Raw genomic sequence first — 26,753 nt, forward strand, 5'->3', positions numbered from 1 at the left:
AAAACAGAATGCTGTGGGAAAAAATATTATGGAAGATTTGATAATTTTCCAATTATCCTTGATAATATTTAAAGCTACATAAGATTTTAGTGACCATCTAGGCTAACTCCCATGTTTTATAAAAGAATTAATTGCCTAGGATAAATATTGCAAGTGCTAAAAATGGATGATTGGATAACATTATGGAGTTTGTTAAAATACTTTGGAAAGACTTGATTATAATATATCGATAATATATGGGGGAGACATCAAAGATTGTGGCAATGTAATATGAATTTGGCTGAAAAAGCTTCAAATGTGTATTGTGGTTAAGTGCTACAGGAGTTCAGACAGGGGTAATATCACTATGGACTGGGATAATTAAAGAGGTCTCTTTGAAGAAATCAGGACTTGAGATGGTCCTGAAGGAAAGAGTAGGTATGTAGAGAACAATGAAAAAGGGTGTTCCAAGGAAGGGAGTTGGGGAGGTCTCATTAATTTGGTCTGGAGACAATTGTGTGTATGACCTGAATGGACATATTTTCCTGGGATCAGTTCATTGCTTTTTACATGGATGTGGATCTAGCCAGAGTATGCATGCAGCCAGAATGTGCTCAGGAATGTTGGCCCTAATTATGTGTGAAGGGACAGTTTGTAAATCAGCAATGTGGACTATTATCCATGTCTCCTACTGGACTCAGAAGCTGCTCAAGGCCACAGAAGCTAATGGCATTTTGTGTTTATTAAGAGGTAAGAGTGAGAATACTGAGGTATCTGGGGACATTGGCAAAAAGGACAATTAACTCTCATTACTGGGCCTTCAGGGAAAAAAAAATGCTAAGAACATAACACTGTGTCTCCATATACAACTAGGGGACAAATAAGAGAAGGGGATCCCAAATCAGACACACAATGTATCAAATATAATAAGTCCTCTGAGGCCAATCAAATCCCTAGCCACCCCAACCCCACACTATGCCAAATAACAAAAGCAGATGTTTTGCACACTGGTAAGAACTCAGAATTCCTCATCCCAGTGATTGGCAAAAGAATGGGAAGGCAAGCTAAGGGGGATGAACGGAGAGGGCTTTTGGGAGAGATCCAAACCTTAGAGCACCAGAAACTTTAGCAGGAGCTCCTCCAACAACAGAGAAAGTGGGATTCAATTTAGCCTGGACTAGGAGAGAAGATCTATTGTAATATGGAAGAAATTCAAACACGATAGGAGAGCAAAATGACATTTCAAATTGCTGTGATTTATCCAGCTCTGTCTGCCTGACCCACTTCTTTCAAATACCAAGCTGACAAGGCCAGTTGCAATACTTCATCCAGGGGGGAAGAGAAGGCGCTCTGTTTTTTCTTTGCAAATTTCATCTCGCCATGCTTCATCCTGAGTCTCTGGCTTTTGCCTCTGTTACAGAAGAAACCACTTGCTGCTTCCAACACATTTTTTGGTGGGGATAGTCAGAGGCTACAGAACAGATTCAGAAAGGGGTACAAAACTACCTTGGAGGAAGTAACAATGGAGTTCCTTGGGCAAACATGTAAGTGAGAGCTAGCCCAAACAAGTTGCTTATGCTAGGTCAATAGAAAAGAATGTGAGTTTTATAATGCCTGTGGATCTTCAACATGATAGAATGAACACTGGAGCAATAATAATAATTATGATGTTAAAGATGATGATGAGTATGAGTAACATCCATGTAACAAAAGGTATGCAAAACACTTTGCATATATTATCAATCAATAAACAGTGAATAAGCCTTTATCCCAGCTTGAATAAGCTGAATCCCAGCCTTTACTCTTGGAGTTTCAGCTAAAATCCTACCTTTTTCAAGAAAACTTTTCTAGTTTCTTACAATGTTAGTGCCTTCCCTTTGAGATTATCTTCAATTCACTTGCATATATTTTTAATATACATTTTTGGGTATATATTATCTTTCCTATTAGAATGTGAGTTCCTTGAGGTCAGAGATTGTTTTTGCCATTCCCAATGCTTAGCAAAATTTCTGGAACAAGGTAAATGATTAATAAATTCTTGTTGATTTTCATGTAGTCAAGTGCTATTATTATTCTCATGGGGAAAATGAGACTCAGAGAGGTTGACTTGTCCATGATGACATAGCTAACTACCTGCGAGTTGGATTCAAGTCTAGACCTTCTGGAACCTAAATCTAGACCCCCTTTCCCCATATCATACTTACAGAAAACTTAATTTTGAGTCCTGCCATTTCTATTCATTGTTTGAATGTGATTTTAACCAAGTTACTTAGTGATATACAATTGGAAGACATTTGGAAAAACGAGCACCTTAGAAACCATCTACTCTAGCCTTAGCAGCTGACAAAGGAGGAAAGTGAATCCCAGAGAGTTGATTTGTTAGTCCTTGTAGCTAGTGAATAGCAGAGCCAAGATTTAGAAATGCATTTTTGGACTCCTAATTTAGAGATCTCCTTTCTTGCCTCAAAGATCTGAAGGAAGAACTCAGCTATCCTAAGTTCCTGGAGCTCAAATCTTCAAATCTCACTTTCCCTAGCTCATTCTTTGTAATTAATTAATAAGCATATTTAAGCACATTTTTTTTAAGGACACACTTACCTTTAAAATATTAATGTTCTGCTGAGGTTAGGATGGGGTACAAATAGGACATGTACATAAATGAGCAAAGTAGGGAATGGTGGGGGCAATGGAAAGATCTAGGAAGAGTACCTAAGAAAGAAAGATATTTCAGATTCAGTTGATTAGAGAAAGCTATGCAGAGAAAATAATAATGGTGAATAAAATCCTGAAGGAGAGATTTCTAAAGAATTGAAGGAGAAAAGAAAACATGTATTTATTAAGCATTATTATTTGCTAGCCTAATGACAAATAGTATCTTCCTGGATCCTCACAACAATCCTATGAGATTGATGTTATTATTATTTCCATTTTACAATTGAGGAAACTGAGGCAAACAGTGGTTAAGCAACTTAAGGTCACACAGCTATTAATTGTCTGAAGCCAGGTCTTCCTAACTCTAGGTCCGGCACTCTATTATGCTATCTAGCAACCAGGAATTGGATTGGGGGTATGTGAAGATAGTATGCTCATATTGATTTCAGAGAATAACTAGCAAGTCATTTTGCGAGGTTAACAGAACACATGATGGTGAGTACTTTGAAAAAAGCCAGGAAAGGTCATTAGTAACCAGATGGCACTCAACTTTAAATGTTAGACAAGACTTTATATTTTACCAGAGAAGGAAACAGAAACCACAGACAATTTTTCAGCAAGGGAGGGATGGGATCAGGTCTCTTTTTTAGAAAAATTATCCAGGTACTTATGAAGATCAAATGAAGAGCAGAGAGACTAGAGATAGGAGCATCATTTAGGAAGTCATTGCAATAATTCAGATGAAGAGTGAACAAGACTTGAACAAAAATCAGACGAAGCAATATATGAAGGTAGAATCAATAGGACCTTGAAAGTGAACAGCTATGGGAGGTGTGACAGAGTCATATATATTGCCAAGATGTCCAGTATGGTAAATAAGAGTAAGGTGATCCCTCATCAGTTGTCAGAAAGTGTTGCAGGAACTTTAAACCAGATCACAGGGGCAAAATCAAGACTTAAGTCTTTTAATCAAGCAGTCCAGGACTACTTCCATTATATCATAGTCACTTGTGGCATTACATCCTTATCTATCAAAGGAGGATAATTAATTCTTGTTGATTTTCATGTACTCAAATGCTATTATTATCCTCATGAAGAAAATGAGATGTAGAGAGATTGATTTGCCCATAATCACACAGCTAAGTATCTCAAGTGGATTTGAGTCTAGACTTTCTTGATCCTAAATCTAGACCTCTTTCCCCCACATCATACTTCTAGAAAATTTAATTTTGAGTCCTGCCTATTCTATATACTTTCTGTATATAACTTTAACCAAGTTACTCAGTCTTATAATTGGAGACTATGTGGAGAAAAGAGGCTCTTAGAAATTATCTAGTCTCAGCAGTTTATAAAGAAGGAAAAGGAAGTTCAGAGTAATAATTTGTCCTACATGCCTCATGGGATCATTATGAGGTTAACATGTGAAAGTTCTTTAGAAAAGTTGACCATCTAATAAATATAAAGTGCCACAGTATCATTATTAGCCATATATATGGACTATGTGCCCGGGGAAATTATTAGTGCCTGATGAGTAAAGTTCTCTTAAGATGCTTCATCCTTGGGAAGTGGGTGGGAAACAGGAAATGATTCTTGATTCTCCAGGGGAATGCCAGTAGAATGTAAGCTCTGTCAGATCCTACTAAGCTAGAAAGGCTTCACATATGAGCTACTGACAGACAGTATCCCTGTCATCCAAGGCTCAGACTAGCTAAACTCAGAAAGGCTCTTTACCAGATTAGACTCAGAGTGATAAATTTTTCCTTTAAAAAATTGATATCTTTTGCTTTTTTATATTTATTTTTTTTTCCCCAAATGCATCCCTCCTCCCTCCATCCATAACTGGAGAACCATACCTTGTAACAAAGAATACAAAAAGAAAGATGGAAGAAAAGCAGTTTAGCAAAACTAATCAGAACAGCAACCAAGTCTGATGTTATGCAATGTTCCACAGCCATGGTTCCCATATCTGCAAGGCAGTGAGAAAGCTACATTTTCTTCTCTCTCCTCCAGGGATAAGTATAACCACATAGTTACATGGCATTCAGTTTCTTCTCTCTTTTTTTTTTTTCCTATTTATACTGTTATAGTCAATGTGTATGTTGTTTTCTTGATTCTGCTTACCTCATTGGGCATCAATTAATATATCTTCCATGGAGTCATAGGACTTTGACTTAATTCCTACCTTAGGCAAGTAATTTAAGCTCCTGAGGCCTCAATTTCCTCATCTTTAAAATACAGGGATTGGATTCTGAGATCTCTTCTAATTCCAGATTTGCAACCCTATGATCCATACTTCTTTGAATGCTTCATATGTAGTGATGAATCATTCTGCCAGAGTAACTCTGAAAGATCTTATAAATTGTAGAATAGTTTTGCTCTAGGCCATTGGAGAGAGACCTACAGACAAATGCAAAAATGCTGGAAGAATTGAAGGATATAGATCCACACAAAGAATATAGACTAAGTGAAGGTGAATGGAATAAGATTGGGTATTGATGTGAGAGGAGAGAAGGGATCATATGGAAAAGATGTGGAAGTAGAATCAGTAGACTTTGCAACTGATTACATTAGGGGAAAGCCCAAGATTAGAGTCCAAGATGGTTCTAAAGTTTCTAATCCCACCTATCTTATATATACCTCTATGCTGCAATTTGGAGAGCAATACTGACATTGATTTCAACATTTGGTCACCTATAGATCTCCGTAAGTAAAGAAAGAACAAAGAATGAATTAAATCTTGGGATTAGTTTTCATCTTGTAATTGCACTTTTATATATACACTTTGAGGGAAATAACCAACAGCAAGGGACAGAATGAGTTTGAAATGAACTCTCCTTACATGTGATGTTGCACTGAACCCTGCGATTTTTTTTCTACTCCAAAAAAAAAAAGTGTGCAATGAATTATTTTTCTTGAGTCTTCAACTTTTCCCTACAATCTCAATTGAGATTTATGTTTGGATGGAGGAGTTTGGGAGATGGGATGAAAATGTGGAAGTGTTCTGACCATGGGAAATTAAAACTTGAAGACTTTAAAGAGGAAATTGCATACATGTATGTATGCTTGTACTGAGGGACTGAGGTAAATAAAGTGAAAGGACTTGCCTATGGTCACACAGCTAGTAAATGTCTAAGACCAGATTTAACTCAAGTCTTCCTGATTCCAAGCCATGCTGTATTTACCTATGTGCCCTGATATGTGTGCATGCATGTACATGTACTTATCTATGCCCTATTGCATGTGCATATAGTTATGTGTATATTCATATATGTGTGCACATGTGAATGTGAATAATAAATATATGTATATATTTTTATTTTGTTTTAATTAACCAAAATTGAACTTCTTAATTTTATACCCCCCAAGGAGAACATAAAAAGAACAAAATTCATTATAAACATGTGTAGTCAATTAAAACAAATTTCCACATTGGCCATGTTCAGAAAAAAAAAAAAAAAAAAAAAAAAAAAAAAAACCTTAAACTCTCCACCAGAATAGGGGTCCAGTGCTAGCACATTTCTTCAGTTAATCATTAGAAATCTCAGGTGGTCTCTTAACAACACAATGTTAATAAGATCCAGCATAACAGAATATCCTTTTGTATTTATATATCATAACTCATTCATTTATTCCCTAATTTATAGGTACCCTTTCAGAGTCTCATTTTTTGCCACCTCAAAAAGAGCTATAAATATTTTTGTACATCTTTAGTTTGTTTTACTTAGGACTAATCCCTCCTTTAATTTACTTTCCCTCTAATCCTTCTTTCTTTGTCCCCCTATTTCTCTGTCATGTGAAATATAATTATGTACTCAATTCTATGCATGTGTAATCTTTCTTCTTGTGACTAGTTCAGACTGCTCACCCCAGCTCTCTCCTCCTTTTTTGTACATATGTCTATTTATAAACCCTGATTATGTGAGAAAGTTTTCCCCACATTTCCTTTCTCTCCTCCCTCACACCCTAATATATTCCTCTCCTCCCTCTTTCTATTTTTTATTAAAAATCATTCCAAGGCTTTGTCTAATTGGATTCCCTGAATCCTGAAAATGATAGAAATCAAAGTAGACATGTATCATTTCCTTATATTTGAATGTAATCAGTTTATCCTTGTTAAATCCTTTATCATTCATATTTACTTTTTAAAAAAAAATTCTCTTCATTCCTGTATTTGCATTTCATAGTTTCTCTCCAGCTCTAGTCTTCCATCAGGAATGATTGGAAGAATTCTATTTCATTAAAGATTAATTTCTCTTTCCCTCTTTTCCTGCCTTTCCATTGTGTTACATTATACTTGGTTTTTCTGGGGAGTTTCTCTTAACTATAAGTCTGGAATGGAATAGCACATTCCAAGCTCCCTGCTTCATTAGAGTGGTGGTTGCTAAATCTTGACTGTGGCACTTGAGGAGGGGAGGAGGAAAAGAAGAAAGAGATAGAGGGATGGAGAGAGGGAGAGGGAGAAAAGGATAGAGGGAAAGAGGAGAGGGGGAGGGGAGGGAGAGGGAGAGAGAGAGAGAGAGGAGAGAGAGAGAGAGAGAGAAGGAAGGAGAGAGAGATCAGAAGGCTGAATTATAAGTCAGAGGATGTGAATTTAAGCCATGATTCATATTAAGTAGATGTGTGACTTTGGGAAAGCTATTTTATTTATCTGGGCCCCCTTTATCCTATCTGTAAAATGCATTATATACCTCATAGGATTATTATGAGAAAACACTACATAAATTCTATGGATAGGAAGGTATTTTGTTTGTTTTGAAAAACAACACATTATAATAATGAATACATTAGTTTTGGAGGCAGAAGATTTGAATTCAAATCATTACTCAAACTTTTACATTTAGTAAGCTTGAGGAAGTCATTTAAATTCTTCAATCTTCAACTTTTTCTTATCTATAAATCTTCTTCCTGGCTTTTAAAACCTTTTAAATTTAATATCCTTTAATCCCCCTCATTTACAGGAAATTCTATTGAAATTGAATTTTGTTGTGGTATTCTTGCTGTTCCTTGAACACAATACTCCATTTTCTTACTCTATATCTTTTCATTGACTATCCCTCATGCTTGGGAAGATCTCCCTCCTCTACTTGTTGGATTACCTGGATCACTTTAAAATGTTCAAATCCAAGCTTTTGCAAGAGGACTTTTCTGGCCCTCCTCAATCTTAGTGCTTTCCTTCTGAGATTACCTCTCTTGAAATCAGGAAACAAAACTTATGTTTGTGCCTTTTCTTTTTGTTCTTAGAGCTTCATAACCTGCCACCTAATACATGTGGAATAAGTGGATACTTATTAATTAACTAACTAAAATATAGCAGGAAAAGCACTGGAGTCGGGAGACCTGTGTGTGAATTCTAAACTTTTTGTTGATGAGTCATGACACTTTGAGCAAGTCATTATTCTCTATGCTTCAGTTTTTTTCACCTGTAAAATAAGGAAATTGGGTTGACTTCTATGAATTCCTTCAACTTCTAATATTTTATAACTATGTATTGATTATAACAATGGGCCAAGAGAGTTTCTGGCCAATATTTGGGGGTGAAGAAGGAGTGTTGTTTGCTTCTACCATATAAGGCCAATACCATATCCATATAGAGCCTTTTTCATCTTCCTAATTTAACCTGACACAATTTACTATGGCAAGAGCCAAGAAAGTTTGGAATACAATCCCTTTCTCTAGAGCTCTTTATTACTATCCCTGTCCCCCACTCCTCCATCCCTAGTGAAATCAAGTGGAGAGACCATTGTTGACAACAAATTGTTTTTCCCTCCCAGCTGCTTATAGTGTCATTTTTCTTGGCCTTAGCAGTGCCCATTAGGAGCAAAAAAATGGGCCTTAATCCAATTGGTCATAAACATCATACATAATAACCAGAATAGTATCAAAAATAAGATTGCCCTTTAGCATTATCTTCATAAAATAGCAATAACTTACTTCATATGTTACTTTCAGTTTTCTCAAGTGCTTCACAAATGTTGTATCATTTAATCCTCCCGACAATCTTGTGATGTAGTTCCTATTATTATCCCCATTTAAAAGTGAAGAAATTGATGTTTGGAGAGATTAAGTGACTAGCCCAAGATCTCACAGTTATAAAAGATCTAGGAAAGAGTTCTGTATTCATCTCCTTCATCCATATATACAAACTTTGCTATACTGCCTTCTGGAAATATGATTGCCAACATACATGCACATATTATACACTCAGAAAATATAATATCATGAATTTATTGAGAATCCACTTATTTTATTCCATTGTGTTATGTGCTATGGGGGATGTGGGAGAAATAAAACTCATGTCCTTGTACTAAAGGAGGTTGTAACTAACCTTTGAGATGAAGCCAACTCACACGGAACAAATGAACTATATGCTAGTTAAAGAGGTACTCAGAGAAGGGAAAGATCATTGTGAGTACCAATAATCAAAGAAGACTTGCTAAAGAAGGTTGGACTTGAGCTAAATCTTGTTATTTGAGTTGGACTTGGATAAGTTGGGAGGATAAAGTGGAAAAATGTTTTTTAGGGAAAGGGTACTGAGATAAATTATATGTTTACCATGGCTCATCAGTGATAAACAAAGTAGATTTTACCTTATGGTAAAACTTGTCCTTCAATAAAGTGCTCATTTATTGAATTTTCATTGTCAGAGACTTTAAACACATCAAAATATGTTAATGAAACCTCCATGTGATCACAGCAGCAACCTGCTAATTAAAACATTATCAATTTACTAACAGAGTTGTCAATTCAGGCACAATCTATCTAATAGATACCATAAACATTCCAGATCAAGTAAGTAGCTCAGTAGGTAGAATACCATGCCTGAAGTTGGAAGAATATCTTCCTGAGTTCAAATCAGGCCTCAGATATTTTCTAGCTATGTGACCCTCTTGGCCTCAATCCCTCATATGTGCTATGAGTTGGAGAAGGAAATAGAAAATCAGTTCAGTATGTCATGAAGAGTTAGATATGGTTGAAATGACTGAAAACAAAAATAGACATTGCTAGTTGATAAACTTCAACTGGGACATAAATATGGACACTATTTGAAATTTTAAAACCTATCTAACTTTCTTGGATTTTAAGAAATATAATAACTCATATTTGTATAGTATTCCAAGACTCACCCTACCTTTTCCTTACAATAAGCCTGGAGTGTTTCCATTAAACACATTACCTTTCATATATGATCTCAAGATTACTGGGAATTAAACAATGCAAACATTATTATTGCCATCTTGAAGAAGGGTAAACTGAGTTTCAGGGAAGTCACTTGTCTGATGAGATATAGCTAGGAAGTGGCAGACCTGGGATTAAAATCCAGATCTAGGTTTTTTTTTTTTTTTTTTTTTTTTTTTTGCAGCTGCCTCTATAATTCTATTGGATATAAGAAAGTTCCAACCAAATTTTATTTAAAAGAAAAAAAAAAACATCACCATAACAGCTTAATCTTTCTTGTCATCACAGAACATCGTTGAGTTTATTATGCATTTCTGGAATCAAGTGTTTGATCGGTAAATCCATTTCCTTAGGAGATGCAGTTGCAGTCACATGACTAGCACATCTCTCTCAGGGGGAACTCACTCTCTGGATCAGGTCTGGCCCCTGGTCTGGCCCAGCCAGTGTCATCAGGACATGTTTATGTAGTACAGGCCAAGGAAAAACAGAGAACCACATTCCTGTCTGATGCTCAGAATATAAATCTGTCATGGGAGTCTTCCAAAGAAATTTTGGCCAAGAAGTAATGAAGTGAAGGAATCCATAGGTGACCAGGAACCACACAGTAAACCTCACATAATTCAAAATGATTAGGGAATTAGTAAAGAATTGGGAAAGTCAGCGAGAAGAGATCTGTACATTTTTCTCTGGCTGTAAATGAGACATGGATTAGCTGATACAAAGAAGAGAAGCAACCACCTCTAATACCCCTGGAAAGATTGAAAAGGATGAATTTGTAAACAAATCCAAGGGATTCACCTTTGAAAATGAATTATCACATTTGACATGAAAAAAAAGTCCAAGAACTCACCACTGACTAACCTCCTCAGATCAGTCTCTGAGCACAAACAAAGCTACTGCCCCAGGAGCCATGAAGCAGATTTCATAAGCTCATGATTGTTGGCTCAGGGAAGAAACCAGAAGGTTGAATTATAAGTTAGAGGATGTGGGTTTGAGCCATGGTTCATATTAATTAGATGTGTGACTTTGGGAAAGCTATTTTATTTATCTGGGCCCCATTTATCCTATCTGTAAAATGCATTATGTACCTCATAGGATTATTGTGCGAAAAACACCACATAACTTATAAACAAGAATTCTATGGATAGGAAGGTGTTTTGTTTGGTTATTTTGAGAAACAACACATTATAATAATGAATACATTAGTTTTAGAGGCAGAAGACTTGAATTCAAATCATTACTCGAACTATGACATTTAGTACTTATATAAGTTTGAGGAAGTCATTTAAATTCTCTAATCTTCAACTTTTCTTTATCTATAAAATTAGGATTATATTTATACATACTTTATGAGGTTGTTGTGACCAAAGTGATAGATGAACATTAAAGGATTATAGGAATCTTAGTAGTAAGCGGCTAGATGAACCAGTGGCTACAGTGCTGGACTTGGACTCAGGAAGACCTCAATTCAAATCCAACTTCTTCATCTGTAAAATGAGAATAATAATAGTACCTATCTCCCAGGATTGTTGTGAAAATAAAGTGCTTTACAAATCTTTATGTAACTTCTGGTTACTATTATAATTATTTATGATAGTTCATATTGAGGGATTATATCATGAGGAAAATGAAATGGGATTGGGAACACTGCAATATTTTATTGAAAGACCCAAGTTTACAACCTTGCCACCATTTCTAAGGGCTGGGAGCATAGTATTTTTCTATTTTGTGGCACCTTATTTTATTTCAAGGTAGCAACATATAATGCAAAGAGTTCTATTCTAGAATGATCTGGATTCAGATCCTACCTCTGATTAAAAAAAAAAAAAAACTATAGGGATAGCTAAGTGACAGAGTGGATAGAGCACCGGCCCTGAAGTCAGGAGGACCTGAGTTCAAATCTGGTCTCAGATACTTAATACTTCCTAGCTGTGTGACCCTGGACAAGGCGCTTACCCCCAATTGCTTCAGCAAAAAACAAATAAACAAACAAAAAATCCCTATATAATTATGAACAAATCATTCGTCCTCTCTGAGAAGAAGTTTATACATATCACAAAATGAAGGTTGTACTCTATAATTTGTAATGTCTCTTCCAGTTGTATTTATATCCTATCATTGAAATGTGATAATTTCTGCTATCTCATAATGTTGTTTACAAAGTACAAAAAGGTGTTGTTTGTAAAGTGCTTTATAAAACTGAAAGCATGATATAAATGCCAACTATCATTGTCATCATCCCTATCATTGTTGTTGTTTCTATAATATTCTTTTCATTTTTTTTAATAGAAATGGTCTGAAGGCAAGTCACTCTCTTGCTATTATTCTTGTATATTTCATATGCTATGAACTACTGTTCAGATGTATAAAATAACTGCTTTTTGTAGGTAAAAGTATTGGGATGAAAATTTATTTTCTGTAGTTTCACTGAAAGCATCTTAGAGCCAATTCCAATAGTAGACAGGACAGCAGGGAAGGTATTTTTTACTTCCTCCTATTCCTGCTTAGTTTAAATGTTTTCTATTGGGGTTCTACATTTTGAAAGTTTTTCATTTCATGTAGTTTGGAAACTGGATAGTCAATGTGATATCTATTAAAAATTTGTTCTTAAATTTTTAAGAATTGGTTATGTCTGAGTAGTTTTAGGCAATGGTTTTGTCTGCAATGCTGCTCTGCTTCCAATATAGTTTATTAATTGAGATCCCAAGAACATTTCGGGGTTTAATTTGTTGTATTGAGATTGTCCTGTGTTAGTTTATTGAAAAAAATGAGTGAGGAAAGTGAGTTTCTGTTTTTAAAGTTTATAAAGGGCAGTGAACAGCCCAATTGTCCTTCTCCAATTGATCCATTTTGTTGCATAATCCATATTTATTTCTAAGTCTAGGATTCTCTTTTTTTAATTAAAGCTTTTTATTTACTAAACATATATATGGGTAATTTTTCCAACATTGATCCTTGCAAAACCTTTTGTTCCAAATGTTCCACTCCTTCCCCCAACCCCCGCCCCTAGCTAGCAGGTAGTCTAATACACGTTAAATATATTGAAATATATGTTAAATCCAATATATGTATACATATTTATACAGTTATCTTGTACTAGAAAAGTCTTGTCGTACTAGAAAAGTCAGATCAGGAAGGAAGGAGAAAAAAAACTGAGTAAGAAAACAAAATCTAAGCAAATAACAACAGAGAGAGTAAGAATGCTATGTTGTGTTCTACACCCTGTTCCCATGGTTCTCTTTCTGAGTGTAGATGACTATCATCACTGCACAAGTGGAACTGGTTTGAATCATCTCAATGCTGAAGAGAGATTCTTCCATTAGAATTGGTCCATGTCCATCAGAATTGATCGTCATATAGTCTTCTTGTTGCCATGTATAATGATTTCCTGGTTCTGCTCATTTCAGTTAACATCAATTCATATAGATCTCTCCAAGCCTCTCTGAAATCATCCTGCTGGTCATTTCTTACAGAACAATAGTATTTCATAGTGTTCATATACCATAATTTATTCAGCCATTCTCCAATTGATGGGCATCCACTCAGTTTCCAGTTTCTTGCCACTACAAAAAGGGCTGCCACAAACATTTTTGCACATGTGAGTACCTTTCTCTCCTTTAAAATTTCTTTGGGATATAATCCCAGTAGAAACACTGCTTGATTAAAGCATATGCACAGTTTGATAACACTTTGAGCATAGTTCCAAACTGTTCTCCAGAATTGTTAGTTCCACCATTCACAGTTCCATCATAATATATCAGTATCCCAGTTTTCCCACATCTGCTCCAACATTCATCATTATCTTTTCCTGTCACCTTAGCCAATCTGAGAATTGTGTCGTGGTGTCTCAGAGTTGTCTTAATTTGTATTTCTCTGATCAATAGTTATTTGGAGTACTTTTTCATGTGGTTATAAATAGTCTCAATTTCTTCATCTGAAAATTGTCTATTCATATCTTTTAACCATTTATCAAATGGAGAATGGCTTGAACTATTATAAATTTGAATCAATTCTCTACATATTTTAGAAATGAGGCCTTTATCACATCTTTTGAATGTAAAAATGTTTTCCCAGTTTATTGCTTCCCTTTTAATCTTGTCTGCATTAGTTTTATTTGTACAAAACCTTTTTAACTTAATATAATCAAAATTATTTTGTGATCGATAATGATCTCTAATTCTTCCTTGGTCACAAATTCCTTAAACTATCCTCTGTTTTTCTAATTTGTTTATAATATCATTCTTTATGTCTAGTTCATGAACCCATTTTGACCTTATCTTTGGTATACAGTGCTAAGTGGGGGTTAATGCCTACTTTCTGCCATACTAGTATCCAATTTTCCCAGCAGTTTTTGTCAAATAGTGAATTCTTATTCCCAAAGCTGGGGCCTTTGGGTTTGTCAAATACTAGATTATAATAGTCATTGACTATTTTGTTTTGTGAAACTAATCTATTCCACTGATCAAGTTCTCTATTTCTTAGCCAGTACCAAATGGTTTTTGATGACCACTGATTTATAATATAGTTTTAGATCTGGTATAGCTAGGCCACCTTCATATGCTTTTCTCTTCTTTAATTCCTTTGAAATTCTTTACCTTTTGTTCTTTTAGATGAATTTTGTTGTTATTTTTTCCTAGGTCAGTAAAATAGTTTCTTGAGCTTGATATAGCACTAAATAAATAGATTAGTTTAAGGAATATTGTCATCTTTATTATATTCACTCGACCTATCCAAGAACACTTGATATTTTTCCAATTGTTTAGATGTGACTTATTTGTGTGGAAAGTGTTTTGTAGTTTTCCTTATATGGTTCCTGACTTTCCCTTTGCAGATAAATTCCTAAATATTTTATATTATCAACAGTTATTTTAAATGGATTTTCTCTTTGTATCTCTTGCTGTTGGATTTTGTTAGTGATGTATAAGAATGCTGATGATTTATGTCAATTTATTTTGTATCCTGCAACTTTGCTAAAGTTGTGGATTACTTCTAATAGTTTTTTAATTGATTCCTTAGGATTCTCTAAGTATATCATCATATCATCTGCAAAGAGTGATAATTTGGTTTCCTCATTACCTACTCGAATTCCTTTAATCTCTTTTTCTTTTCTTATTGCCAAAGTAGCATTTCTAATGCAATATTGAATGGTAATAATGATAATGGGCAACTTTGTTTCACCCCTAATCTTAATAGGAATGGTTCTAGTTTATCCTCATTACATATGATGCTTGTTTATGGTTTTAAATAGATGATACTGACTGTTTTAAGGAAAAGTCCATTTACTCCTATACTCTCTAGTGTTTTTAATAGGAATAGGTATTTGATTTTATCAAATTCTTTTTCTGCATCTATTGAGATAATCATATGGTTTTTGTTATTTTGGTTATTGATATAGGCAATGATGCTAATAGTTTTCCTAATATAGAACTAGGCCTACATTCCTGGTATAAATCCTACGTGGCCATGTGTATTATCCTCAGGATGATCTCTCTCTCTCTCTCTCTCTCTCTCTCTCTCTCTCTCTCTTTCTCTTTCTCTTTTTCTAAGGTAATCAGGGTAAAATGACTTGCCCAGGGTCACATAGCTAGGAAGTGTTAAGTGTCAGAGACCAAATTTGAACTCAGGTCCTCCTGATTTCAGGGCTAGTGCTCCATCCATTATACCACCTACCTGCCCCTGTAATCTCTTTGCTAATATTTTATTTAAGATTTTTGTCTCAATATTCATTAGGGAGATTGATCTATAATTTTTTTTTTCTCTATTTTCATCCTACTTGGTTTAGGTATCAGTACCATGTCTGTATCATAAAAGGAATTTGGTAGGAGTCCTTCATTCCTTATTTTTTCAAATAGTTTATATAGTATTGTAGTTAATTGTTCTTTAAGTGTTTGGTATAATTCACATGTAAATACATCTGGTCTCTGGTATTTTTTCTTAAGGAGTTGATTAATAAGTTGTTCTTTTTTTTTTCTAAAATGGGACTACTTAAGTAATTTATTTCCTCTTCTGTTATCTGGGCAATCTATAGTTTTGTAGGTATTCCTCCATTTCACTTAGGTTGTTAAATTTATTGGCATAAAGTTGGGCAAAGTAACTCTAATAATTGCTCTAATTTCTTCTTCATTAGAGGATAGTTCTCCCTTTTCATTTTTGAGATTAACAATTTGATTTTCTTCTTTCCCTTGTCTAATCAAATTAACTAAAGGTTTATCTATTTTTTTTTCATCAAACCATCTCTTAGTTTTATTTGTTAATTCAATAGTTTTTTTTTTTCCTTTCAATTTTATTTATTTCTCATTTTAGTTTTAGAATTTCAAATTTGGTATTTGATTGGGGGTTTTTAATTTGTTCTTTTTCTAGCTTTTTTAGTTGCAAGCCCAATTTATTGATTAACTCTAGGATTCTTAATGATAACATCTATAAGTTCTGTAGTGATATCCTGATCCTGATGGTGATGATAAAAATATAGAAAATTATGCCTCTCAACCTGTGCTATTGAGTTTAGATAGAAATGATCCTGGGCTAAATGCCTATCTTGCTATCCTTTTATAGCCAATAATATCCTGAAGGCATATAGACGGTGCAGTGGATAGAGTGCTGGGGCTGGAATCAGAAATCCTAAATTCAAATCTGGTTTCAGCACTAGTTGGGTAACCCTAGGCCAATTACTTAACCCTATTTACCCCAGTTTCATCATCTGGAAAAGGAAATGGCAACGCATTCCAGCATTTTTTTTTTTTTTTGCCAAGAAAGCCCCAAATGAGTAACACAGAATTAGACATAACTGGAAAATGACTAAACCCAAATTCTGAACCTGATTGTACAAATAAATAAAATAACTGAGTTGAGTTGAGTGTTTTTTCTTATAGATACACACACACACACACACACACACGTATGTTTATATATATTGTTGAGCAAAAGTACTAGGATGTAAGCTCATCTTTTATAGGGTCACTGGAAGTACCCTTGCTACAACTCTAATAGCAGACAGGAATAGTAGGATGCTGTTTTTCATCTTATTTTACATGAATTTTTATTTCTTTTGCTAGATCTCTATATTTTGAAAACATTTTGTTTAGAGAACATAAGAATTTGCTATAGTAAAATCTATTAGAATACTATTCTGGAATTTTTGTGGATCAATGTCATATCTAGATAACTAAATGGGAGGTTGTTGTTGTTGTTGTTGTTGTTGTTTTTCCTGAGATATTACAAGTTCAGAACAATACCTGGAAATTAAACATTTATTAAGGATCTACAGGATACAAAAAGAAAAAATAGCATAGTTCTTGCTTACAATCTAATAGGGATTAAAAGAATCAATAAATATTGAGTGTCTATTGTATACCCAAACTTTTGCTAGGTGCTTTGGAGGCTACAAGAGAGAAAGTAACATTATGCATACTAATGACAATAATTATTGCTTTTCAAATGATTGAGTGCAACAAAATTGTCTGAAACAAAAGGCTTGGGAGGAAATCACTCTTAATTTAGGAGCTCACGGAAGCCTCTATGGGAAGCAGAACCTGAGCAGAGCCTTGAATGAGAAAGAATATTTCAGTTAAAAAATGACTCTGTGTATAGTCTGTTCAAGACAGCTTGGGGAGAATCTGCAAAGTACAAAGTACATCTTTCTAATTTAAGCAAGAGGACTTTTCAACAATGTATAAAAGGGAGGGAGAACAATAAATAAAATACAGTAGATAATGAAGTTTTAAAGTATTGAATACCAGGAGAACAATATGTATAACATAGAAAAAATCATCACAGTAAATGTCTAGTAATTCTCTGATGAAAGAGAGAAGACTCTTGAGTGAGAATCATAGTTCAAGTATCAATATGCAACTGAGCAGAGCATAGATAATAAGATGAATTTAAAATTTCAATAGAAGAAAATAAACATTATATCAGTAGTATCACTAAGATTTAGTTTGATAGAACATGTAACTGGAATATAATAATAGAAAATCATGTTTGTTTGTTTGTTTTTCTCCAAGGGAAGTGTCAAAAGAGAAGAGAAGAGAGAAGGGACTATAAATTAAGAAGATATACATGAGTATGGAAGTCATGTATCCTGGGGCATAGCAACATGGAAAGCATTTAAGTGAAGCTAAAAGAAGAAAGAAACAGAAATCAGGTGGTTGTGAAAATATACTACAGTAAACCCAGTCAGGTGTACGGTAGGCATGATGGTTTCCTCATATAGGCTTGAAATTACCACACAAGTAAGACATTTGCATGAGTTGGATTTTAACCAGTCAGACCTCTCTAGGAAGCCTCATCAGAAAAAAAAAATTCTGATATATTCTCAACTAACCTTTATGACAATTTTCTCTTTTTGTAGGGGAAGAAACAATAAAGGTACCTGCTATTCTGGCCTTAACTTCCCAAGCATAACAAATAGGCTGATGATACAGAAGTGACAAGAAAGCAAAGGTAGGAAATGCTTGACATTTCCCCTAGACTTAAGTTTTGTGAAACAAGTTTCTCAGAAGTCAAAGAATATATACAGGCATTATACATATACACGTATGTATATAAATGCATACATGTCTTTGTATATATATATTTGTATGTATGACTTGAGAACAAAAAGATACATAAGGAAGCATTATAACTCCTAGTTAGGAATTATGGTGAAATTTTAAGGGATAACAGAGAAAACTAGATTACTTATCTCCTATTTTGCTTCCATCTTCTTTCCTAAGAAGTATAAGCTTCAAACTGAAATGAGTAGAGAATTCACTTTAAGAAGGAAGCAAAGTTTAATATATTTACATAATTTAATAACATTTATGAACTATTTTAAACTTATTTAATGAAATTATGCCAAAGGAATTTGGGTCATAAAGCAGACAAAACATTTCCCCTGAGTTCCCATCAAACATTAATAATCTAAATCAGGATTTTAAAATTTGCAATATTGGAGTAAGGATATTAACTACCATGATTAAGTCAAAACAAAAGTGGCATAGTCCCTCAATGAAGTACAAGAAGTAATAATGAAGGTGGGGAGAGAAATGCTGGGCACAGACAAAGCACTTCACTTATATGAGTTTATTTAAGTTTTATTATATGAATGTTTAATGACGGTTGTTTCAATAGTTGTTTGTTTATTGTTGTTGTTCTTGTTATTGTTTTTTTGAGGGGAGAAAGTACAGTCCAGATCTGTGATTTCATAAGGATAGAGAATTCTTAGTATGAAAATTCCATCTACTGATGCAAACAGCAACTTATCTGTATTTATCTTAGAGAATTGCTTAGGAGTACTGTGGTTGATTTGCCCATGGTCATATAGTTAGTATATATTAGAATAAGGAATGAAATTTTCATAATTCCAAAGTTAATTATCTACTACTCTGCTGAATAGATATTTTTGGCCCCATTTTGAAAATGAGCAAACAAAAATTAAAAGAGGTTTAAGTGACTTGCTCATGATTATACATCTAGTAAGTGTATACAAGTTAGAATTTGAATCTAAATTTTCCTGATTTCAGGTCCTGCACATTACCCAACACACAAAGCACGTAAGGATGTAAATGATGTCCCAGAAAGCCAAGAGAACTTATCTGAAAACTACTATCAATAGTGGTGGAGAAATCATGGACAACAGGAAAAGTGCCAAAAGATGGAAGATTAGAAAATTTTGCTTCTGCTTTAAAATAGGGTATATTTCAGAAATCACACATTGGTATGACTTGATCTTCATCCTCAAAAAAAGAGATGTTACAATGAATTCTTGAATGGATATTTGAGGGAATTGAGAAAAAAAATGAGATTTCTTAAGGGCTTATTATGCCACAATAATCTTTCTTTGAGTAGGATTACTAGAGTGGTTAGATCAAGAGACTAGAGCAATATTTTGATTTAATTAAAGTATTTGATAATGTCTTTCATTAAATCATTGTGAATGAATAGCATGATAAAATGTGAGTTTAGCACAGGGAAGTGAATTTGCAGTTTGCTGCATACCTATACTAAAGAACATTGATTGGTGATATGGAATCAAACTGAAGTGAAGTTTCTAATAAAGAAGCACTGTCATCTCTTTTTGACCTTATCATTTAAAAATTTTATCTACTAAACTATAAATATCATAAAGGCAGAGACTGTATCTAATAGAAACTATGAATCTTAGTAAGTACCTAGCACTGTGTTTTACACATAGTAGGCACTTACTAAATATTCATTGAACTTAAAAATTACTTTAATAAAGGATGCCTATTAAATTTGCTGATTTGTCATAAAGTGAGATGGATTCATCAGTATAGATGAGAGATGATAGAACCAGATGGTTGAAATAAATAAGGTTACAATTATATAAGGATAAATGTGAAATCCTATATTTTAGTTCAAACAATCAATTGCACAAGTGCAAGAGTCCTTTTCCTTGTTTAAAAAAAAAAAGATGAGCATCTTATTTGAAAACAGACTTAACATGAGTTGACAGTATGATGAAGTTTCTAAAAAGTAACACCACAATTTTAGGCTATGTCAATAGAAATATAATATCCCAATTTTTGGCAATAAAAATACCATTGTAGTCTTTTGTGTTCAGAGAGCATCTGGAACATTATGTTCTGTACTGAATATGTATTGGATGTCTTTGTAGAATTGGTCTAGAGGTGATTGGTCAGGACCATGAATGGTCTGGAAGTGATTTCTTTTGCTGAAAGTTATAAAGAACTAGTGTGTTTGAATGATAACAGCTAACATTTATGTAGCACTCTTGTAACAGGCACTGTGCTAAGCACTTTAGAATTTATTATCTCATTTGATCTTCATGATAACACTGAGAGGTGGGTATTATTAATACCCCAATTTTGTATGTAAGAAAACTGAGGTGAACAGGGTTAAGTGATAACCTACAGCTAGTAGGTTAGTTGTTTGAGGTCAGATTTGTTTGTTTTTTTGTTTTTTGTTTGACAATCACTTTTTTAAAACATTTTTAAATTTTTAATAATAGCTTTTAATTTTCAAAATACATTCAAAGATAGTTTTCAAGATTGACCCCTGCAAAACCTTGTGTTCCAAGTTTTTCTTCCTCCCTTCCCCTACCCCCTCTCCTAGACAGCAAGCAATCCAATATATGTTAAACATGCAATTCTTCTATTCATATTTCCATATTTATTACAATGTACAAGAAAAATCAGGTCAAAAAGGGAAAAAATGAGAAAGAAAAAGCAAGCAAACAACAACAAAAAGGTACAAATACTATCTGTTGTGATCCACATTCAGTCTCCATAGTCTTCTTTCTGGATGAAGATGGCCCTCTCCTTCACAAGTCTCTTTAAGTTAGCCTGAATCATGAAGTCAGATTTGAAACCAGGTTTTCTTTACTCCAAGCCCCATGCTCTACTCACTGCATCACCCAGCTACCCTTTTGAAGTATAAAACACTCTGGAGAGAACATGGTATTCATCATCAAGCATTTGGAAAAGCTTTTATTATTCTGTTTCATGGTAATAGTATTAAAGTGTAATGAAGAGTTGACATGGCTAGCTGCCACAAAACAGTGTTTTACTGGGTGGGCAAGTTTCATGGAACAAACTTATTTATTCTGATGATTACCATTGTCCTTTATAGTGAATTCATCTTTACAGAATTCAATACAGAATTCTATATTCTTAAAACATGAACTCTTTTCCATCTTCTTCTCTTGTTTCATGGATTTGGCATTCCAGTGAGCCATGACTTGAGTAGACATCATTCTCTGACCATGTCTTGGATCAGCTCTTCTCACTCCAGTTGGACTCTTCCCTTGGCTTTTGCTGATTGCACTGAAGCATTAGATCCCATAAGGGTTGAGGATTCTATAGTCATGCTCCACATGACAAAACTAATATCAATAAACAGAAATTTCAAGGAAATTATATGTCTCTCTCTCTCTCTCTCTCTCTCTGTATATATATATATATATACATATATATATATATATATATATATGTATATATATATATATATACATATGCTTATATAAACATATATACACAAAACACATATGTGTATACAACAACCTGTGTTGTAATGAGTTTTCTATCACTGGAAATATTCAAGCAGAAGACCATCTTAAAAATGCCAGATAGTAGGGTTGTGAGGAGGAAAGAATGGGAAGATTTGAATGGATGACTTTAGAAATTCCTTCCAAATCTAAACATATTATTCAAAGTAAGAAGTAGCTTCTTCTAAGTCTGAATTCTAGAACAGACAGTGTAGAATTCTATACTTATTTAATCCTTAAATCATAAAGGTACTTTGGAATATATCTGGTCTAGCTCTTGCCTTCTAGTATGTAAATGATGAAATTAACCAGCATTGGTGATTGAAAAAGAATGAGTAATGACAGGACTGCTGTATTTGATTAGGGAGCTGGGTTCTAATCGAACCTCCGCTATTTATTTAGTCCAAATCATTCTATTTGTCTGAGTAAAGAGACATCTCACATGTAAAATGAGAATTGGATTACATGATACTAAGGCTCTCCTAACTCTAAATCTTTTGATCCCCCATTTAGTATTTTATTGATAGCGAGAACAATTGTTAAGAATTTTCCTAAAAACCCTTCATATACTTGAGAATATTAAGTAATATCTCAACCTTTCCTTTTCCTAAGAAGTAACCCCAAATCCTTTTTTTTTTCATTGCTATAATTTCAGTTTAATAGACTTCAAACTAGGTCACATTGGCCTGCTTCAGTGAGAACATTACTTAGCCATACCACCAGCATACCAATTTAACCTCAGAAAAAAGGAACTAATCACAGACACAAGCATTATGATAAAACTTGAATTTGTTTTCAAAATAAACCACCCTAAGATTTATTGAATGTTCAAATCCCACAATAGTTCTATAAGAATTTTGACACTGGAGATTAACACTAGAGCCAGGCTAACCAATTTGTTAAACACAGAATGGGATTATTCTCTTGGTGGTTTGGATGAGAGAAAATACATTTTTTTTTTTACTATGGAGATAAAAGCTGGGAAAACAGTTGAGTTGTGTTTCCCTTCTGGAATTCTCTAGATCAAGCAATTAGAGATACCTGGGAATTTTCAAATATTAGGGACCAGTTAATAGATGTAAGTATTTAAAGAGAAGAAAAAAAATCTCATATTTTTCTAATTATTTAACAATATATAGCTATTTGGGTATATGAGTAAAATAACCCTTGTAAATCAGTCAGTTATCTTCAGAGACATGCTCTGTAGTGACAAGATAGTCTTATTTCAAATATAAATTGGAACAGAGTAATTTAGGACTATTGCTGTTCAGTCATTTTCAGTCATGTCTAGTCTTCATGACCCCATTTGGGATTTTCTTGACAGAGATACTAGAATGGTTTGTCATTTCCTTCTAGGAAACTAAGGCAAACAGGATTAAGTGATTTGCCATCATCTGAAGCCAGGAAAATGAGTCTTCCTGACTCCAAGTCCAGGGCTTACTATCTACTGTGACTCCCAGCTGTCCCAAATTATGATATATAACTCAATTAAATGGAAATCAATTTTTAAAACTTAGGCTCCATCTTCTCAGTTAAAGATACTCCTTTTTGACTCTCCTTGAACTTATTTCAACCATGGAAAGCATGTCTTTATTCTGATTGGAATTTCATGATCTTTAAGCCAAAGCTGAAACTCAAATTTTAATGCTCACATACACATGTACATCACACACACAAATAGTGGAAGCACCAAGTGAATAAGAGCCTTGAACCTAGAATCAGGAAGATCTAAATTCACATCTTGACTTACGTACTTATTGGTTGTAAAACTCTGGGCAGCTCATTGAGCTTCTATCATATTTAATTTCTGCATTTGTAAAATAAGGATAATGATAGCACTCATCTCACAGCACTCTTGCAAGGATCAAATAAGGTAAAGATGCATACATCATTTTGCAAACTGTAAGCCTCAATATAAATTGTAGTTACCATTATATAATGCTTCAAGTTTTGCAAAGCATGTATTTATGTGTATATATATTCATGTATATATGTATGCACATATAATTTCAATGCTTTTATCATCTTCTTTTTACAGATGAAATAACTGAGGCTAAAATAGATGCAGGGACTTGATTGTGGTTCATAATAAGAATCTGAGGCAGGCTTCTTGATTCCAAATCAGGCATTCTCTCCAATAGACTACTAAAGTGTTCTGCATGATAAAAGTTTACAAAAATGAATAAACATATATAAGCAGACACATAAGTTGTACCTATACACACACATGTGCAATTACATATACATTGCCTATATACCTGCACATTTATACAACAGACATATATATTTTTTGAATTATGTATGTGTCTATATATCATGTGTGTTTTTCTTTAAGTTTCCAGTTGCTAGTCATCTTTACCTAGAAATCACTAGATGTGAATATGTGTACATACATATATTCATATATGTGCATATGCATGCAGGCATGTATATACTTTTTCATTTTTTTTCCTCCATTAGTATGTAAGCATGTTGAAAGCAGGGACTGAGGGGTTTAGGGGATTTTGGGTCTTTATATTGCCAGCAAAAATATAGTGCCCAACACACAAAAGCGAACTAATAAATACTTATTGAATAAGTGAATGAATAGATAAAGGATTTGTGATTTTTATCAGTGTTGGGAGCTCCTGGTTTTGGAATGCCCTCTACCCACTCATATTGCCACCTACTGATGACTTAGTAGCTAAATACTAGGGAACTGTTAGAAGTAGGCAAAAGTTATATACATTGAAAATTTCCTAAATTATAGGGTCATAGATTCAGAGCTGAAAAAGGAATTTAGAGCTCAAGTTTAAATCTCTCAATTTACAATTGAGAAAAATAAAACTGAGATTAAGTGATTTACCCAGGATTACACAGTAGAACATAAAGTAGAATTTGAAGCCAAGTCTTACAGATTAAATCTAGTGCTCAACCCAACATTCCACACTCTACACATGCAAATAAACACATGCACCACATACAGTATATACACAATATATACTTCCATATAATGCACATATATAAATATGCATGCCAGAGAAAATTATATCACATTCTATATGCGATATCTTTCACTAAAGTATGGTTCTGATGCCTTATTCTGGCATGGGACTGATGTTGCCTCTCAAACGTTTATATTAGTGTTTTACAAATTCTATCAAACCCGATGTAGCTAGAAAGACTGAATACATTGGAAGCAATGGATTCTATGTCTTTTGTCAGAGAGCTAGACCAGGTATGTTCAAAGAAGTTCGTTTCTAACGTGCTAGCCTCCAGTTTATCACTTTTGTTTCAATCACAGCAGCTCAAGAAGACCATCCAGAGTGGTGTACAGGGGTTGATTATCCATGCTGATTGAAGGAAATCACTGAGGAAATCACACCAACGTTTGTCCTTGGGTTACAAGCATGGTACAGGGAGAAGCACTGGTCTTGGGCTCAGGAAGACTGGGCTTCAGGTACTGCTCTGACCCAGAATGCTTGTGTGTACCACTAATAAGTCACTTCACTGTGTTCCAATCACCTCTTTAACCTTGAATATTTGTAGTTATAAAGTGTAAATGTTAGTACCCCAATTTTTAAGATGAGGAAATGACCAAAGAGGTCAGTGACTGGATAGAGATCAAACAACTAAAAAGGATCTGAGTCAGGACTCAAAGCAACATCTCTAGAATCCCCAAACTAGCTTCTTTTCACTTTTAAAGCTGCCATATTGGATATATCAGTATATGAAAAGCCATAGTATCCTAGAAAAAAATGTGAAATTCACTTGGAAAATGAAAATATACATTCATTTTCTAATGGTTGGTATCAACGCTGAGCCTCTTATTTAAATAAGCACATAACTTTGGGAATAGAAGATTAATCGGAAACACAATTCAAGAATTTTCTCCACATCATTGGCATCCTTTAAAATGCATCAAATTAAATGTCTGAGACAAAAAAGATACTATGTGATTCATATATCATATGTGTTTTATATTTTATATTCAGGAATCTATTGCTTATTTCATGCAGAAATAAATCAAATGTCTTTTTAATAAAAAGAATGTGTTATCATAAACCATATATCTTGTCAAAACTGTGAGGCAAATATATCTTGGTACCTAACTTTCTCCTTTGGTGTCTACTCACCTGCTTCTTGGTACCTAATAGTATCCCATAATTCATTGCTCTTTCTAGGCTTTCTATTCTTCTCTGTGCTTCATGGTCCAGACCATTGCTCCCACTAACAAATCAACACCCCACAGGCCCCCTCAAGGCCCTGATAAAAGACATCTCTAAATTTGATTAATTCCTATTAAGCTATTAGTGAATGATGATGACTTCATGTCTTACCCTTCTCAAACTATAAATTGGCATTTCCTTAAGGCAGTTCTTTGGTGACTTCATCCATGTATTTTAGTGTCAATACTAATGATGTTTCAGCACCATTAACAACTCATTTGCAAGAGATATTTTTGTTCAGTTGACACCTGTTGTGTCCTGCTTTCTAAAGCTCCCAAGTTGGGGTGACAAAACATACTGTGCTTTCTAGAGTCCCCATGCTGGGGTGATTAAAATGTAGTGTCCTGCTTTCTAGAGGCCCCAAGTTGGGGTGACAAAACATACTGTGCTTTCTAGAGCCCCCATGCCAGGGTGATTAAAATATACCCTCCTAGTGAAGAAGTGATGAGGCAGGACTCCAGAGGAAGGTGCAAATGTGGAATCTGTTTATTTCCACACCAACCACATAAATAGTTAATTTTGTATATCATATCCTAAGAAAATCAATGAGAGGCTAGAGAGTGTCCAAAAGTAGGCAACCAAGTTGGAGAAGGAGGTACTGAAATCAAAGCAATATAAGGAATTCATGGAGAAACTTGTTCTGGCTAGCTAGGTTGATGAAAGTCTTAAAGGAACAAGATGGTTGTATTCAATCATTTGAAGGAACTTCATGTTTTGTTTCAAAGGGCTAAACT

At 34.2% G+C, this 26,753-nt stretch overlaps 1 long non-coding RNA gene across 1 annotated transcript in view; it reads left to right on the top strand.

Annotated features, from left to right (window-relative positions):
* The window catches only part of LOC127557958 (uncharacterized), a 23,664-nt gene extending 3,748 nt beyond the window's left edge, over positions 1-19,916 (top strand). The window contains exons 2-3 of the long non-coding RNA XR_007952680.1: positions 18,155-18,246; positions 19,308-19,916. This is a non-coding gene — a long non-coding RNA (uncharacterized LOC127557958). The remainder of the gene's footprint in view (positions 1-18,154; positions 18,247-19,307) is intronic.
* Positions 19,917-26,753: the final 6,837 nt, after the last annotated feature.

The sequence above is a fragment of the Antechinus flavipes genome, chromosome 3 (assembly GCF_016432865.1).
Source record: "Antechinus flavipes isolate AdamAnt ecotype Samford, QLD, Australia chromosome 3, AdamAnt_v2, whole genome shotgun sequence".
NCBI classification, from domain to species: Eukaryota; Metazoa; Chordata; class Mammalia; order Dasyuromorphia; family Dasyuridae; genus Antechinus; species Antechinus flavipes.